We start from the raw sequence: 19,127 nt of genomic DNA on the forward strand, positions 1-19,127 counted from the left end.
ATCTCTACGACTCTATAACTCTTCTCCCCTAATTTTGTATTGACTTTGGTTTTAAATTAAGAGTGATTGACATAAATGCATTTCACAAACAGCAATCCAAAACCCCAAAGAAATTTAAATGGAATTCAGGCATACTTTAAACTATAACCTAAAGCAAAATACTGTAGATGCTGGAATCTGAAACAAACAGAAAATGCTGGAAAATCTCAGCAGGTTTGAAAGCATCTCTGGGGTAAGAATAGAGCTGACGTTTTAAGTCTAGATGATCCTTTGTCAGAGCTATAATTTGTTCATGTTACTTTGTTTCGCATTTGAAGTTTGGCAGAAAAGATTTCTAGTTAGTATGATGGGCTGCAGATAACCTGAGCTATCCCACTAGAGCATAAAATGAACCAGATACTTACACATACAGGATTGTAGGGCTATCTGTTCAGACAGCAACACTCCATGTGTCTCTTCCACATATCTGAAAACAGCAAAGTTGATAACTACTTTAATTGAAGCTCAGCACTGTATCGTTTACAGCTGATGTCATTATGACAGAAATAACATGCCTGCACCTCAGAGAAAGTTTGTAAATATTTTCTCACCAAGGTACTACTTTTTGAATGAAAATAATGGCTAGGAAATGATCAGCTGGCCCATCAATTCTATCCATTATAGTCATATTGCACTCAGTACCATCAGCCCCAGTGCTGCCTCGAATCAACTGCAGAACTGAACCAATTCCACCCTTGACAGATACCCTGGACACAGCCTAGTTATGCTATCAGATTGCCTTTCTCATCTGGGAAGTTGAAGGGAGGGAGGTTTATTAAAAAAGGCTATGCTAAAAGATGTGAGTTTCTGTCCCACATCACTGAAATGTGTTTCCCATTGATTGGAGAGGAATGAGTGTTGATATTACAGAGCTCCTCCAACTATAATGAGCAGCTCTCTGAATGCAGAAAGGAAGTGAATGAATTAAACACATTAGGTTAGTGGAAACAAGAGGAATATGATCAAACTTTCAAGTGAGAACAATTGCTTATGAAAATTATTTCCCTCCCCAAGTTCAAAATGGAAATCTGCATTTTCCATTGAGGTTATGGAACACTGAAGGCTTTAAAATTGTATTTAGACTGAAATTTCAATGGCCTAATTGCCCCAAAACAATGGTGATAGTGAGGAATATATGGCCACTCAAATGAATTCCATTTTGAGTGGCAAGAATGGGATCGCTAGGCAGAGCTTTGGTGAAAAATCAACAGGAAACTTGAAGAACCAACATAGATGGTCAGGATTTACGCTAATCTTCTGCTGACGCTGAAGATCAGGAGAACTCCCATGGAAATTCTATCCATTAAGGGGCTCTTAAAGGATACTCAAGCTTCAGATAAAGCACATATACAGTTGCCATAATTTGTTTAATCTTTGTAGGCAAGAAGCCAAGCAACAAACTTTCATATATCTTGCTTAATGTAATTCACAACATCACAAAAAAACAGATTCTCTGGTCATTTTTAATTTGTTGCTTGTAGCAGTTTGCTGTCGGCATATTGACTACTGTGTTTTCTACATTACAGCAGTGACTCCGGTTCAAATGTATTTAATTGGCTATAAAGTGCTTTGAGACATCTTAAGGTTAATAAAAATATTGTAGAAATGCAAGTCTTTATTTCCTTTCAATGTTATTACTGCCTTTCAAATAATGATATTGGTCTTCAAACTTTCCATTTTGTTTTATTTACTGCGTGTAACCATTATGAAGCTGAGTGTGAATTAGTAGGAGAGAAAAAAAAATCACATTTGTCTTTGATATTCTGTCAATTTTTGAATTAAATTGCGTTTTTCCAACACTGAGTAAGAAGGCTGGTCACAAGCTGATAATTGTTTCCTAGTATGAGCTGGATCAGTTGAAAATGGGACATGATTAAACATTGGCTGTTAGCTTTACTCTTCAGTGCCATCACTTTACAAGTGACAAATCTCCTTCCAAGACAGAAGCGGATTCAGTTCTCCAAGAATAACTTTGCTTCGAAATGCAGGATCATTGTCGCTTGCAACAAAGGTGAGATTTGTCAATCCAGATGGAATCTTGTAAAATGATATAACCATGAGCTCTTTTGCTGTGTGTTGTCATGAGTAATGTAATGTCTTGATGATTTGGTCTGTTTGATGCTACTTTTAGCTTTATCACCTTCACAAATGGCTACTTCACTTAAAAGCAAGTTGAATGTGTTTTGCTCACAGAGAGATTATCTCCTTTTAAAAATTAAAACAAGTATTTCAAAATTTTTAGTTTTGTCTTTCTTTTCACTTAATGTCTTGTCTTTAAATTAGTAAATATTAATCTTCACTAACTGAATTGAAGGTGTTAGTAAACCAGGGATCTTAGGGAAGATAAGGTACTTAGCAATAATTTTGAAACTGTGTAAGTGAGTTCTTCAAGTCCAAATTACACAGCAGTTTTGATAAAAGACAATGAAATGGACAAACAGGTAAGGTTGAGTTCCTTTGCTTGGCTTTCCTTGAGAAATTTTCTAAAACAAAGGCAGGCAAAAACTGTTCAATCCAATCAATAGTAGCCTTCTGAACCCTATAGTTTATTCAGGTGATGGCCTAGTCGTGTTATTGCTAAACTACTAATCCAGAGACTCAGTTAATGTTCTGGGGACCCAGGTTCAAATCCCACCACAGCAGATGGTGGAATTTGATCTCCGTATTTAAAAAAATCCAGAATTAAGAATTTACTGATGACCATGAAATTTTTGTTGATTGTCGGAAAAACCCATCTGGTTCACTAATGCCTTTTAGGGAAGAAATCTGCTGCCCTTACCTGGTCTGGCCTACATGTGACTCCAGAGCCACAGCAACATGTTGGACTCTCAACTGCCCTTGGGCAACTAAGAATGGAAAATAAATGCTATCTGTGTCCCATGACTGAATAAAAAAGGTATAGCGGTCATAGCCATCAAGCTGTGCTATGTCTGATTGAAGTTAGGTCATATCATAAATGATTAAGAAATCAAAGGTTGATTCTTATTCCATAAAATTGTTTGAAGTACAATCTTCTCACACATCAGATGTAATGGTTCCTTCAATATAAAGAACATCAAGTATCATTAGCATTTAAAAAACCAAAAGAATAGAAATAACCCAAAAGATGTTAAGGTTAAACTCAAATACGTTAACATTTGGCTAATCAGTCAGGCTGTGGAATAAAATGTCTGAACAGTTGATGTGCCCATTTGAATTTTTTTTTGCCCATATTTAATTTTAAAGTCTCTAACCAAGTCAATGGACAGGAAAATTGCTCAGGATGTATTTTGTGCAGCCAATCCACAACCTCACCCATCTTGCGGAAACTAAAATTTACCCCCAAAATATCATAAGTGTTTGTCTTCTAATATTGTTGCCAGCAATGTATACAATTTGATTTTTAAATAATCCATATCATGACCTTATAATAGGTATTTCCTCAAAGTGGTCCACGAACTAAGGATTGGTGTTTGTGTAGCCCCCTTTTAATTGGCAAATGATTCAATTTCAAAATCATCAGTAACAAAACTTTAGCTTTAAACACGGTAGAGGTTTGTTTAATACAATGTCACTGCTGTAAATCACCACTAAAAATAATAAAGTTATTAACTAGCTTCAAGCAAAGATTAAATGCAAATAAGAATAAAAGAAGCTTAAAAAAGACGAAATTCAGTTGAATCTTCAGTTTGCATTTGAAGTTATCTGGAGCAAAAGGTTGAAGAGTTGTATTCAGCAGCTGTGGTCGCTTCTTTTGTCAATTTGTTGATGTCTGACTTTTCTGGTGGACTCAGTAGGTCAAGCAGACTTTGGGAGAGAGAGGTTCCTTGCTTGTCACTGGTTATGACACCGGAACATTGTTTAGATTTTTTTCAACAGAACATCAGTTGATTTCTGGATACCTTCCTATTTGTTCTCCCTTGGCCAAGGAACCCTCTCAGATACCTTTTAGAGTTTGCCCCTGGGTTCTGCACAAAATTGCTTTCTCAGCTTGTCTTTATCACAACTGAAACAATTCAGATGAATCATTGTTCTACCAAGTAAAGAAGTTATTGACAATGAGGTTCCTTCCTGTCTCCTGATTTCTCAGACGCCAAGGAATTATCACACCTTTCAGAAGACTCAAAAGACCCTTGGAGGAGTCTCAGCATTTTATTGAACTCTTCATATCAGACTCTTATCTCAAGAGCTGACTAAGAACATAAGAAATAGGAGCAGGAGTAGGCCATCCAGCCCTTCGAGCCTGCCCCGCCATTCAATAAGATCATGGCTGATCTGTCGTGGCTCAGTTCCACTTTCCCGCCCTCTCCCCATAACCCTTAATCCCCTCTCCTATCAAAAACCCATCAACCCGCGTCTTAAAAATATTTAGCGAGGCAGCCTCCACCACTTCAACGGGCAGAGAATTCCAGAGATTCACCATCCTTTGAGTGAAGAAGTTCCTCCTCAACTCCGTTCTAAACCACCCCCCTTTTATCTTGAGGCTATGCCCCCTAGTCCTACTGTCTTTTTTGAGCGGGAAGAGTCTTTCCACCTCTATCCTATCCATCCCATTCATCATCTTATACGTCTCAATGAGATCTCCCCTCATTCTTCTAAACTCTAACGAGTACAAGCCCAGTTTATTCAGCCTCTCCTCATAGCTCAACCCCCTCAACTCCGGTATCAGCCTAGTAAACCTCCTCTGCACTCCCTCCAAGGCCAAAATATCTTTGCGCAGGTGCGGCGCCCAGAAATGCACACAGTACTCCAGTTGCGGCCTCACCAATGCCCTATACAGCTGCAGCAAGACCTCCCTACTTTTATATTCAATCCCCTTCGCTATGAAGGCCAGCATCCCATTTGCCTTCCTGACCACCTGCTGCACCTGCAAGCTGGGTTTTTGCGACTCATGCACAAGGACCCCGAGGTCCCTCTGCACCGTCGCCTGCTGCAGTTTTTCGCCCCGTAAGTAATAGTCCTTCCTACCATTCTTCCTACCAAAGTGGACCACCTCACACTTGCCAACATTAAATTCCATTTGCCATTTCCTGGCCCATTCGCCCAGCCTATCTAGATCCTTCTGCAGACTCTCCACACCCTCTGCACAATTTGCCGTTCCCCCAATCTTGGTGTCATCAGCAAATTTCGACACTCTACACTCGGTTCCCTCCTCCAGATCATCTATATAAATGGTAAAAAGCTGAGGCCCCAGCACCGACCCCTGGGGCGCTCCACTAGTCACCATCCGCCAATCCCAATAAGGTTTGGACAAACCACAGAGAGGGGGGTAGAATGTCTGTTCATGCTTCCATTTTGGAAAGGCTTTCAAATTCCATTTAAAGATTTGAATGCAAAAAGGAACCTTTAAAAACAGTTGTCCTTAAAATCTGTAATGTCACAAGTACATATTCATGATACCTGCAGAGATGTGTTTCTATTAGTCGTCCTAACATCTTGGTTGAAAGAATGGCAGAAATCCTGCCCCCACCAGAGCTGGCAGCTAAGCAGGTAGCAGCAACTCTCCATTACAGGCAGTGCCACTGGGAATGTGGAAGTTGCCCACAGAAACTGCCAGCAATGCCCTTATCAGGGACCCAGGATCAATGAGGGATCCAGGCCAATGGTGAGTGAGGATAGGGGTTAGGGAGAGGATTTGTGGCTATGCTGTAGGGAAAGGGGCAGGCGAATGGCTCTCAAGGCCCCCATTCTAAATGTCGGGTCCTTCAACCAGGGACTGAGTGCCAACAAGGTTTGCTTATTGGGTCCCCTGCAGGGCAAACATGTCACCCACGGTGACAGTGGGGGGGGTGATGCTTTTAAGCAGGCATTAATTCCCCACCAATGGGCTTCAATTGGCATTGGGGTTGGAAAGCTCTCCATGAATCTTTCTCCTTTGAAACTTAAATCGGGGTATAGATGAAGTGAGAAGGCCAAAGGGTTCAAATCCACACTCTCCTGCCTGATTAAATTCCCCCACCCCCCAATGTCCAAATGCATATCAAAGGAAGGTGTTAAATTTCACCCGGTGTTTTATAATTGAAATAACCATATTTAAGCACATTTGAATCATTGTTATATAACCTAAACATCCTATGGCTTTGAAGGCAGACCTGCAAAATATGCATGTAATTTGAAATGCCTGCTAGAGGGAGCTCTAATATTTCTGAGGTTACTGAGGTGTGGACCAAATACTTCAAGGAGTACAACATTCCACATAATTAATTCAAAAACATTTCACTAATATTTTGATATTTTTGAACCAAAAGCTAAAATGTTCAGAGAAAAATTGTCAGTCTCAGGTACCATTGTTTGGATGACACCCTGTGGCAATTCTCCAGCATCCCACCCGTGCTAATGTGCTGGAGCCAGGTATGACTGGAGAATCACGAGAGAGAGTGGCCACAGCGTGTTCAGTGCAAGGAGAACCCCCTCTGGGATTCTGCACAACCCTGAGCACCAACATAATCAGATTCCTCCCCATGGGGGGTTTGAGGCCTGGGTCACCTACTCTGGGGCAGATGCACTCTCAGTGATCCCAGAGATCGGAGCTGATGGGGTCACAGACAAGGGAGATTCAGAATGGCTGGATAGACTTGGAGAGCCCTGAGTGGAGGCTTTGTTGGTGTCCACCTGATGCTCCTCCCTTCATGTACCCAAAATCCCCTCCTAACACCTTGTGGAGGAAGGGCACCTGGGAGGAGTTTGGGGTAACCTATCCCCTCCTGCACAGCCACTGCAAAAGCTCACCATGGCTACAACAATAGAGGGCAGGTCTGTGTACATCTCTAACAGAAACTGAGCATCCTACTGGACCAGGTTCTCCATGGTTTCCACCATCCTACCCATGGAGACCTTGATGTATTCACATGTTGGTGCTACTACATCGGAGAGCAGGTGGACAAACACTCTGCCTCAAGTGCCACTCATTTGAGGGCCTCCCCCACTTCTGTCTCATGCTCCCCGACCACTAGCTGCATCTCCAGCATCTTGTCCAGGACATACCAACATATGAAACAGGAGCATGAGTAGACCATACAGTAAGATCACAGTTGATCTTTTTTGTTTTGAATTCCACATTCTTGTCTAATTTGATTATCTTTGATTCCCTTGCCTAACAAGACTCTAGCTATCGCCGTCTTTAAAATATTCAGTGACCCCGTCTCCACTGCCTTCTGAGGCAGAGAGTTCCAAAGTCGCACAACCCTCAGAGGAAAAAATGTCTCCACTCCCAAAGGCTTGAGCAAAGAACAAAATCAGCCCGGGAAACAGGCCCTTTGGCCCAACGAGCCCGCGCCGCCATTTTAACACTACCAGTCCCCCCTCCACCCATGACCCTTATCTATTGTTTTATGGCCATCCACATTGAGGGAAACTAATTTAGGGACAATTTATTACTTCCAATCAGCCTAACAGCACATCTTTGGGGTGTCCGGAGCATCTGGAGAAAACCCACGCAAGCACGGGGAGAATGTGCAAACTCCCACAGACACTGGCCCAAATCCATGTGTCTGCACAGCAAACAGTGATAGTCACTGAGCTGTCGTCTTGCCCAGTACCTGGTCCAGTTTAAGCACACACTAACAACATGAAGCACTAGATGAACCTCGAACATACAAGAGCAGCCTAAGTACGACCCATCGTGTGTATGCCCCTCGTTGGACAACAAGGCAGACCGACTTAAAACCTGTGAATTAAAAGAGAAAAACATTATCATACCACATCCTTTTACATTACTAGGGACGTCCCAATGCTAATGAACTTTATTTAAAACAATCTCCTATATCCACCCATCTCCAACCCACTCATGTGCCTGTCTGAGTTACTCTTAAACAACTCCAGCGTTCCTGCGTCCACCATCTTACTTGGCAGAGCATTCCATACCCCCACAACCCTCTGTGTGAAAAACCTCCCTCTAATATCTGTGTTATACCTCTCCACCCTCACCTTAAGCCCATGGCCCCTCATACTGTGTCTCTAACATAGGAAATAGCTTACCACTGTTTACTCTATCTATACTCTTCGTAATCTTATATACCTCTATTAGATCCCCCTTCAGTCGCTGTCCTTCAAGGGAAAACAGCCCCAATTTGTTCAATCTTTCCTCATAACCCAGTCCTTCCACACCAGGCAACATCCTGGTAAACCTTCTCTGCACTCTCTCCAGGGTCTCCACGTCCTTCCAGTAGTAAGGCGACCAGAACTGGACGCAGTACTCCAGATGCGGCCTAACCAACGTTCTATACAACTACAACATTAGACTCCAGCTCTTATATTCTATACCCCTTCCTATAAAGGCTAACATACCATAGGCTTTCTTCACAACCATCTCCACTTGTACTGCCACCTTCAAAGACTTATGCACTTGCACCCCCAGGTCTCGCTGCGTTTCTATACTCTTTATGAGTTTACCCTTTATCATATAACTCCCCCCCTACATTATTCCGGCCAAAATGCATCACCTCACATTTATCCGGATTAAACTCCATTTGCCATATATCTGCCCAATATACCAGTCTATCAATATCCCGTTGTATTGCCAGACACTGCTCCTCACTGCCCGCCAATCCAGCCATAGGCCTCGTCCATAGCAGGCCTCAGTGCTGGTGACCTTGGCTTCCCTACCTCCTGCTGCAGTGGACACATACTGATGTGGTGACCAGAGTGTGTGTCCAAGCGTAAACCAGATCGATGACCCTCTCAGGTGTGCTGTCTGAGTTGGTGGAAGGTGCAAGTGAGAGCTGCGGGCTGTAATGATGAGAATTGATCATCATCCTCCTTGCTCTGAAGGCTGGGGCTGGGCCTAGACTCAGGATACACATCTGGCCTCACCCTCTTCCTGCTGACAGCTGTAATGGAAGGAGGAGAGAATGAGTGACTGTGTGGGCTGCTTTCTGCATTGCACTGAGCATCACCTTCAAGTTTCAATGAGAAGAGTTTAAGAGATTAAGAGCCATAGAATCTCTACAGTGCAGAAGGAAGCCATTCGGCCCATCAAGCCTGCATGGACAATAATCCTGTCCAGGCCCTATCCCCATAACCCCATGTATTTACTCTGCTAATCCCTCTGACATTAAGGGACAATTTAGCATAGCCAAACAACCTAATGTGCTCATCTTTGGAGTGCAGGAGGAAACCAGGGCACCCAGAGGAAACCCACAAAGATATGGGGAGAATGTGCAACTACCACACCGACAGTCACCCGAGGCTGGAATTGAACCAAAATCTCTGTTGCTGTGAGGAAGCAGTACTCACTAGTGTGCCACTGTGCTGCCCACAAGAAGGCAGCTCATCACCAGCTTCTCAAGGGCGATTAGGGATAGGTAATAAATTTTGGCATAGCCAGTGACACCCACATCCCAAGAATGTAAATATGACTTTCACTTCACCTGTGGAATTCTGTACATCTCGATCTAGAAATAAATCATGCTTAGAAATGGCCACACAAATGGCACCAGAAATGGGCATACAAACGGTACAGCATGTCCCTATTCATGTACTTTCAGGCAGCATGTTACCATTTCTGCAGTCCTGAATATCAAGGTTTGGGCACGAAGCCAGTGCTGCACACTCTTTGTGGGCAGTTGTAAATTAGGCATCTCTGACACTATCTAATAGAAGGTAGCTTGCAGCTCTTAATGGGGAGGTTCACTTTCAATTTACACAACAGGGCAACGCTTCTGAGCACAGAACTAACTGCAGGAGCTGTAGATTGGGTCCTCAGCTTTGAAGATGATATGAAGATGCTAATCATTTCTTTGGCTGCATCAATTCTCAGCATTACTCTCACAATACGTTTGCATGCTGCCAGAATTCAGGAATCGGCAATGTTGTGCAGGTTCTCCAATTTCACTACAGAACCATAGAAGAGGCTACACAGCCCATCTTGTCCATGCCAGCCCAAGGACACCCAGGTGCCCTTTCTAATCTGCCTTCCTACATCCAGCCCATAGCCCTGTAACTAACAGCGTTTAAGGTGCAGATTCAGGTACTTTTTAAAAAGAATTTAGAGTCTCTGTCTCCACCACTAACTGAGGCAGTGAATTCCAGATACCAACAATCTTTTGTGCAAAAAGCTTTTTCCTTATGCCCCTGCTATATCTACTGCCATTTATCTTGGATTTATTTCCCCTGGTTTTAGAATTCTCCACCAAGGGAAACAATTTTATCCCATCCACTCTATCTCTTCCCCTCATAATTTTGTATATCTCAATCAAGTCACCCCCCAGCCTTTACTATTCCAAGGAAAATAACCCCAACCTATTCAATCTCTCCTCATAGCTACATTTTTCTGGCAACATTCCTGTAAACCTCCTCTGTACTTTCTCCAGAACTGAAATCAGCCACCAGGTAACTCGCTCCACACATTATCAGACCTGTGCACACTCTATCATACATTGATTTTGCTTTTGTTTTGTTTTTAGGCAGGGCTCGAATCCTGACCAATGTAAAAAGTCTGAACCGTAAATGTACACATCTCAGCTGATGCGTGCACAGGAGGCCCGAGGTTCATCGAGACTTGGCAGTGGCAACCGTGGAGCTGTGGATGAAGCTTGGATTTAGTTTATTTGCACTCACCTTGAAACATTTGGAGTTTTATTTTGTGGCACATTTGCGGGGCCACACAGCATACCAGAGTGCCGCTGCTTCAGCCAACATTTCCATACCCAGAGGGAAAAGGTCACACTGAGGAGATTGATGTCAGGGGCTTACTTGCAATGCCCGGAAAGGTTCAGAGGCCTCAACAGAGTTGCCAAGGTGAAAATGCTTCCTTTGGGTAGAATTTTAACTGGCAGGGTTTAACTGCATGGGTTCAGGTGCAGGGTAGTGGAAGGGACGGGACTTAATCTGAGGAGTACAGTGCAGGAGAATGCTGGGAAGGTTAAAGCGTCCCTCAGCTTTCCCAGCCTCCTGAGGCACTGGATCTTCCAATTTGGAGCTGCTGTCTTCGCCTGCCACTTCCATCCACTTTTGCCTGGCTGAGAGCTCACCTCACTTGATCCAGCTGCAGAATCTCCAGCGAAGAGTGAAGTTTTCTCACCATTCCTGTGTTCACAGTACAATTCAGCCTTTCTGACCCCTTGCTGTCCTATAATCATTGCACCACTCTTCACTTCACCTCCTTTTCATCACATTCAACATGACTGTAACTCTCACTCCCCCATATATTACATCCAGCACACTGCATATCATCATTCATCACATTTCTATCCCTTTCCAGTGCTGTCGAAGGGTCAATAGACTCAAAGAGCTAACTACACTTTTCTCACTCCACAGGTGCTGCCAGACTTGCTGAATTTTGATTTGATTTATTATTGTCACATGTATTAGTATACAGTGAATAATATTCATTCTAGTGCATTATACAGTCAAAGCATACTGTTCATAGAGAAGGAAAGGAGAGATAGCAGAATGTAGTGTTACAGTCATAGCTAGGGTGTAGAGAAAGATCAACTTAATGCAAGGTAAGTCCATTTAAAAGTCTGACACCAGCAATGAAGAAACTGTTCTTGAGTCAGTTGGTACGTGACCTCAGACTTTTGTACCTTTTCTCAATGGGAGAAAGTGAAAGACAGAATGTCTGGGATGCGTGGGGTCCTTAATTATGCTGGCTACTTTGCTAAGGCAGTGGGAAGTATAGACAGAGTCAACGGATGGGAGACTGGTTTGCATGATGGATTGGGCTACATTCACAACCTTTTGTGGTTTCTTGCAGTCTTGGACAGAGCAGGAGCCATACTGAGCTGTGATACAACCAGAAAGAATGCTTTCTATGGTGCATCTGTAAAAGTTGTTGAGAGTCTATGCTGACACGTCAAATTTCCTTAGTCTTCTGAGAAAATGGAGGTGTTTTTATCCAGCATCTTCTCTTTTCCTCATGCATAAACACTCTTTGGCTATGACAAACATGTTTGGTTCACACCTCACGATAGTCTAACTAACAAACTCCCTTTACTTTTCCAGCCAAAGGCTGCCAGCTCCACACAGAGATTGTCCTGAAGAGGCAGAGCTTGTTTTATCAGCCTCTCCTCAGTCAAAGAGGATAGCCAACACAGGTGTGGGTTTTACGGAAAAGTCCAGCCAGAATGACTGGCAATATTGGAGGAGACATAAAACATTCTTCACACCTTATTTTCCTCTATCTAATTTCTAACTGACCTATACATCATGCATTAATAAGCTGCGGAAGCTGTCACTACCAATTTCCTTCTCTGCTCTCCTTTCATACTAAAAGCTAACCCATGACCCTCTGCTTCGTTTCTGCTGCTGAAATTATACAGAGGTACTTCTGTGACTTCAAAAAAAAAAGGAGGCTAGCCTTGATCATACACCAGGATTTCAGGGGGCTGGCAATTACAGTCAGAATGGTACACTGCTCTGGTTTGCTTATACTGGAAATGGCAGTTACACTCTTCATACCCAGCCATCCAACTCCAATCTCCTCAGAAAAGTGAAGTGTGGCGTGTCGCCGAGGCCTTCAGTCCGGTGCAGCAGAGTCATGTGAAAGGAAGCCAGGCAGTAGTTGCCAGAAGGCAGGTATGTTTTAACCTCACAGCCATTTTGAGAAGCTAGGAAGAAGGTAACTGGATAGAATGGGTTGGGGGCGAGACCGGTGGTCAGGTGCAAGCGTTGGATGGTGGGTCAAGGAGGGTAGGATGGGTTGGCGAGTGGTCAGTCAGGATGGTATTCAGATGACAGGGAGTTGGCTGATCAATGAGGAGGGGAGGTCAGAAGAGTAATTGTAGGTATGGGGAATAGCTGGAGAGTGGAAGGTAGGTGGGGTGAAGGGTAGTCAGGAAAACAGAAGGATAGTCTAGTTGGGTGTTAGTCGGGGAGTCGGGAGAATAGTTTGAGTGAATGTTTGTGGGGAAGTTGAGAGGATATTCGGGGATGGGGGTAGTCGTGGAGTAGTCCGATGATTAGGAGTGTAATTGGGGATTAGTGAAGGGGTAGTCCAGGTGTTGGAGGTTAGTCATGGTGGGAAGATGCCCGACTCTGCAACCAGGACGCAAAAGATATTGCTCCTGATGTTTATTTTGGTGGTGGTGGCAGAGGTTAATGGCCCGGAAAGCATTTGAAGGGTGCCACAGGAGCTGACAAGCTTGGAGGTATGAGGTAAGAAATGCTGGCCTTGGTCGGATTATCTCGCGCTGCCCCCCCCCCCCCCCTCCCTCCCCCCACCAACACACCTCCATTCCCCATCTTGGTCCACCCATGCTATTTCATCTCCATACAACCCCCATGGTCCCTCATATCCTTAATGATGACTATGGCCCACTACCACCCCATGATCCTTTATAGCCCCCAAACGAACCGGCAAGTCAGTGCAGACTCAATGGACTGAATGGCCTTCGTCAGCACTGTGGTGATTCTAAGGTTCAATGGCTCTATGCCACCATCCATCCATTCCTTCAATCCATTATCTTTTGTCCTTACATTGTCAATATCAACACACCCAGTATTCACCATGGGCAATGCTCAGGTGCCATGTTGATGTGAAATTAAATAAAGTTCTAAGTGTCTATTGATAACTGTCTGATAAAAATACTCACTGATAAAAAAACATTTACTACATTTAATTTCTTTCAACAATGTAATCCCTGTAAAAGGGAGCATTTCATTCAAGTACTAAATCCCTTATGTAACAAGCATTTGTGTGCATAGTTCCACATCAAAGACTTTACAATCACTTAGAGCTATCAATCAAACTGTGAATTGACAGGAACCTCACTGTAGTAATGCTAGTTTTTTTTATTAATTTGTGGGACATGAGCATCAATGACGGGCCAATATTAATTGCCCATCTCTAGTTGCCCAAGGACAGTTGAGAGTCAACCACATTGCTTTGACTCTGGAGTCACATGTAGGCCAGACCTGATAAGCATGGCAGATTTCCTACCCTAAAGGATGTACATGAACCAAATGGGTTTATGACAATCGACAATGGTTTCATGGTCATCAGTAGATTCTTAATTCCAGATTTTATTTATTGAATTCAAATTCCTCCATGTGTCATGGCGGGATTCGAACCTGGGTCCCCAGAACATTATTTGAGTTTCTGGATTAATGGTCTAGCAATAATACCACGAGATCATCGCCATTATGAAGCACAAATCCTTCAATGATAATCAGTAGACATATCAACAGAGAGAGAGAAATTGATAGCACTGTTTTTTTTTCTAACTGCAGCTGTGTCTTATTTCAGAAACTTGGCTGATGAAAATTGCACCTTTAACATATCTTGCTGCTACTATGAAACACATGCATGCAAACTATAACCTCCTCTCCCTCTCCCCTGGCCAGAATCATGGGCCCGATTCTCCCATTGCGACGCGCTAGTTTTTTTGGCATGTTGGGTTAGGGGATGTGTGTGTTGCCCATTTCATGGGATTCACACATGCACGTCTCCTACCGCAGGAGAACAGACGCAGTCAACACCACACTGGAAATCAGCAGGAAGACCAGGTTAGCGATTTTAATCTGTTTTTAATGTAATTTAAATGTCATTATCAAGCCCAGGACTGAATTATTCAGGCCCAATAGCATCTCCCGCCCTGCCAGCAGTATTTCACTCCAGCAGGGTTTAGAATATCTCCCCACATTCGGGGAACTAGCGGGAGATCCTGCTGGAGTGAAGGGGGGAAATCAAGACCCTCCCCAGGGGTCAGCCATCAGGGGGTGATGCCCCCCGAGTATGGGAACCCTAGCAATGCCAGCCTATGCCTTTAGTACTGCCCAAGAGGCAAAGTGTCCATGCCTCAGGGTACCACCCCCTTATGTCTGACAGTTTGAGTGACTGTTTGTGGGGGAGTTGGGCCTATTCTGGGCACGGCTTAGGAATAGTTGGTGGGGGTGCGGCATCCCACCACCACTCTGCATTGGGATTTGGTTGGGCCTGGAGGGAGGGTAGCGATCGGGGCGGGCTGGGGGGTGTGGTCTGCCAGGGGGGGGGGGGGTGGGGGGTGGGGGGAGTCTGCCTCTCGTGGGGGAAGGGATCATCACTGCAGAGGGTAGAGGGGGTTGGGGATCAGGCACTCCAGGACAGGCGGGAGGTTGGGGCCAGCCCTGGAATGATTGTGGGGGCTGCATTCGGACAATGGGAGGGTTTGGAGGGCAGCATCGAGCTGGCCAGCAAACAGGAGGCTGACAGATTGGGGCCACTGTGCGTGCGCAAATGTCCAGAACTGTCAAACTCCAATGAAAATAGGCTTCCCCCGCCCCACCCTCCCCAAGCTTATAATGATAGTCAGGATTGTGACACTGCATTGCAGAGTGTGGAAGATTCGAATCTCAACTCACACTGTCAAAACAATTTTTCCTGCCAATTCAGCACTTAGAATTCTTTTGGGAGAATTGGGGCCCATACTTTCCATCAGTTATTCTTGCTTGGTTATTTATATTATTTAATCATGGCTTTTATTGCTCCTATTGACTTGGTTTTCTTACATAAATTTTGCTTCAAGTTTAATTGAACTTCTTTTCAAATCGTAAAATAAAGTACATTCCATTTAGCTTTCGAAAATACAATTTTTAGAAAAAGAAAATCAAGGGGAAGGAGCAACAAAGCATACATGACTCATCTGCTCAAAAATCACAGCAGGGCATTTCATCCATGAAGTGGCACTCACGATCTGATTGCTACACGGCTCCTATATGTATACACTAAAATATAACCTCACCTTTCTCGCTTGATATTCTGACTCGGACCAAGATGCTGCTCTCCAGAAATCCTCCTGGTCAAGTGCAGGAGAGTTGGATGGAAGGAAGCTACATCCTTTGTTTATAGCAGTAGCTACTGTAGAGGACTACCAGGAGGACGTGGAAGCTGTTAAGAGATTTCAAAGAAGGCTCACCAGGATGTTGCCTGATTTCAAGGGTGTTGACTATGAGGAGAGTTTGAATAAACTAGGATTGTTTTCAATGGAAAGATGGAGATTGAGGAAAGACCTGCTAGAGGACTATGAAATTATGAGAGGCATGGACAGGGTAGATAATCAGAGGTTTTTTTTTCCCCAGGGTGGAAACATCAATTACAAGGGGACACAGGTTCAATGTGAGAAGGGGAAAGTTTAAGGAAGATATGCAAGGGAAGTTTTTCATGCAGAGTGGTGGGTGCCTAGAATGTGCTGCCAGAGGAGGTGGTTGAAGTAGGCACATTAGCAACATTTAAGAGGCATCTGGATGGGAACATAAGGAAATAGAGGGATATGGACCAAGTAAGGGTTAAAGGATTTTTTTAAGTTTAGTTAGGCCATCATGATTGGCACAGGCTTGGAGGGCCCAAGGGTCTGTGCCTGTGCTGTACTGTACTTTTCTTTGCTTTTTGCAAATCTGGTAAGATTAAACATCTAGACATTTTGAGAAGCCAGACAGAAGGTCAGTGTGTAAGATAAATGGGTAGGATAGAACGGGGGTGATAGTCAGTGGGAGATGGTCAAGGGGCTTAGGATGGTTGGGGTGGGGAGGGGGTTTGATGATCATATGGGAGTAGCATGGTCTGAAGAGTAGGATGGTCATCGAGGAATTGGATGGTCAATGGGCAAGGTTCAGCTGTCATGGTAGGGGTGGGTGGTCAGAACACATTCTTTGGGTGCCCCCTCCCCCCACCCCCGTACCCCCACAAGTACGATACCTTGCAGTTTGGAAGTTATAGCCCAACAGAACTCATTCCAAAACATTAGAGGATTTGACAAATTAGTTTGTGCTGCCTACAAAATTCCTTTCATCCCATCCAGACTTAATTTCAAGCAAAGATAATGAGCTTGTGTCACCATGGTTACTGAGAGTGAAGAGCAATGTGTCCCAAATACCAACATGTCTGTAACAGTCATTTATTATAAATTGCTCCCTACAATCAGTGGTAAGGATCCAATTCTTTTATGCTTAACTTCTTCAAGCTTTTTTACAATTTAGTCTACTTTTCCAATTCTTCCTTTAACTATCATAAACTTGGAGAAAATAGGTATTGGATGCATTTCGAGCGGATGCATTTTTTCTCTCTGTAAAATGTGGTGAGGGGCTGGTTGGCTAGATTTCTACCGAGTGCTCAGAACAACCCCAGCAACATGGAGGCAATTCTTGTTCTGACTGAAGTAGACTGGGGACCTGCATTCAAGCCCGGAGAATGGAAGCTAATGGGCAAACCATCACTGACAAAAACTGCTATGAAAAGCAGCTCAGAATGCAGCATCAACAGACAATGTGCCAAGGATCTGCCTTTGGAAAGAGCCTGAATGAGCGAAAATTTTGTATACATAATTAACAAACATGATGATTGCAATTAGGTAGGGCATGGACAACATAGGGGTGCTCTGGTCGAATGAGTTGATAGGATCACACAAGAGCCGAGAAATCAAATTCACGCCCGATTTCACCAGCACCAGATATCTAGCACAATCAGCCTAGTGCCCAATTCTGGCATGAGACTAAATAATTTATTTTTTTGAACGGAATTAATGAGCCCGGGGTGTTATCGTCCAGGCTCACTTGCCTCTATTGCTTCGCCAGGACAGGTTCTCTCCGACGAGAATCATAGCTGATTCCCAAAAACAGGTACCATCATGATGCCATGCTGGTGGATTGAAGGCCATTGAGGGCCCCCAGGAAGGTTGGAGAAAGGGGTGGAGTCCCCTTGGGCAGTCCCAGCCTGGGGTACAGGAGTGTGGTGACAGCAACTGCTTTGCACATAGGACATTTGTTGACTTGCGTTGGTGTTAGGTGTCAAATGTTTGATGTTGTAGTTTGTAGAAGACTGAGCTGGCACGTCTGGTCCACTGTTGGAAGTCCTCAGCAATGGTGAATGGGAAGTGCTCAACATATTTCAGAGTCTATCCTTAAGCGTATATGAGACGTGGAATATTTAACAAACCAAGTCCGGGTTGGCATACAAGTTTGTTTTGCAACATTCAAGGATAGGCTGTATCTGCAATGACAGTGTCATCATCTCCAAACTATGGGTTATGTAAGTCTATAGTGGTTAGTTTAGTTTTGACACAGAGGTAAAGAGTTTTCCAACTAGGCAGTATTTAACACACACAACATAGGACAGCTGATTTTTGATAAGTTGATTAGCTGTTGTTAGGTAGCTTGTACATAGAGTGGGGGGCTATCATACAGGCTATCACTGCTCTGCATCTTGAGGATGATTATTTCAAATCTCCCGGTTAAGACAGTTGCATGATGAAGCAATTGCAGGATTGCAGTGAAGGTTCCTGGCCATCTAAATCTTTGGAGCACAGTCCACAGAGCCTCATAATTTACTGAATCAAATGCTTTGGTCAGTTCGATAAATGGAATTTTTAATTTGTGTGTTGGTTCTTGAGATTTTCTTGGATTTGTCTGGAAGTAAAGTCAGTGGCCAGATTTCTCCGACCTTGCCCATGGGTGGGATTATCCGTTCCCGCTGCAATGAATCAAGTTTTGGCTGAGTGCCAAATTTTCCATTCTTGCTGGCAATGAACAAAATCATAGAATCCCAGTCATTGTCAGAGGCTCCTCTGGAAAATCTAAAGCCACATGATTCATGCACACTTATTTCTTTGCATATAATAGTCATGGATAAGTATGTAACATTTTCTCTTCACTTATGTACAATTCTCCTTCCAATAATAAACATTTCACTCAAGTTTTCAGTATCACTTCTATCACTGATTTCACTCAGTTTTCTACATCAGTGAGTTCTAATGTGTCAAGATTGGTGCCTATTTTCCAGAGCTGGTGGACACAGGCTTTGTAAAGCCTGAAGAAAGGCCAGGTCAGTTTGTGAATACGTCAATTGCAGAAAGATACTGACTGTCAGCAATTGTTAGATAATAACATAACCATTATTGCAATTCATTGACTCACTCAATCTCCCTGCTTGCTAAGGTTTGCTTTTTAGATAAAAACTTGAAAAGCTTTTGGAACACAATCATGAAATGCTTGATTTGTTTGACCAAGAGAACAGAAATGCACTGGCCCATGAATTCCTCGGGGTGGCAAGCAGATTGCCGCTCTGGACGGACTTACCTCTGTTGAAATTCCAAAGCCCTTGAATCGCCCAACTTTTCTCACTCGGGAGGGTGAGTGCCTAGCTGCTGTAAAACAGGTGCTTAAAGGGAAAATTTAAAGAGAAGAGGTGTGTTTGAAAT

The sequence above is a fragment of the Carcharhinus amblyrhynchos genome, chromosome 1 (genome assembly GCF_965287045.1).
Source record: "Carcharhinus amblyrhynchos chromosome 1, sCarAmb.v2.hapA, whole genome shotgun sequence".
NCBI lineage: Eukaryota > Metazoa > Chordata > Chondrichthyes > Carcharhiniformes > Carcharhinidae > Carcharhinus > Carcharhinus amblyrhynchos.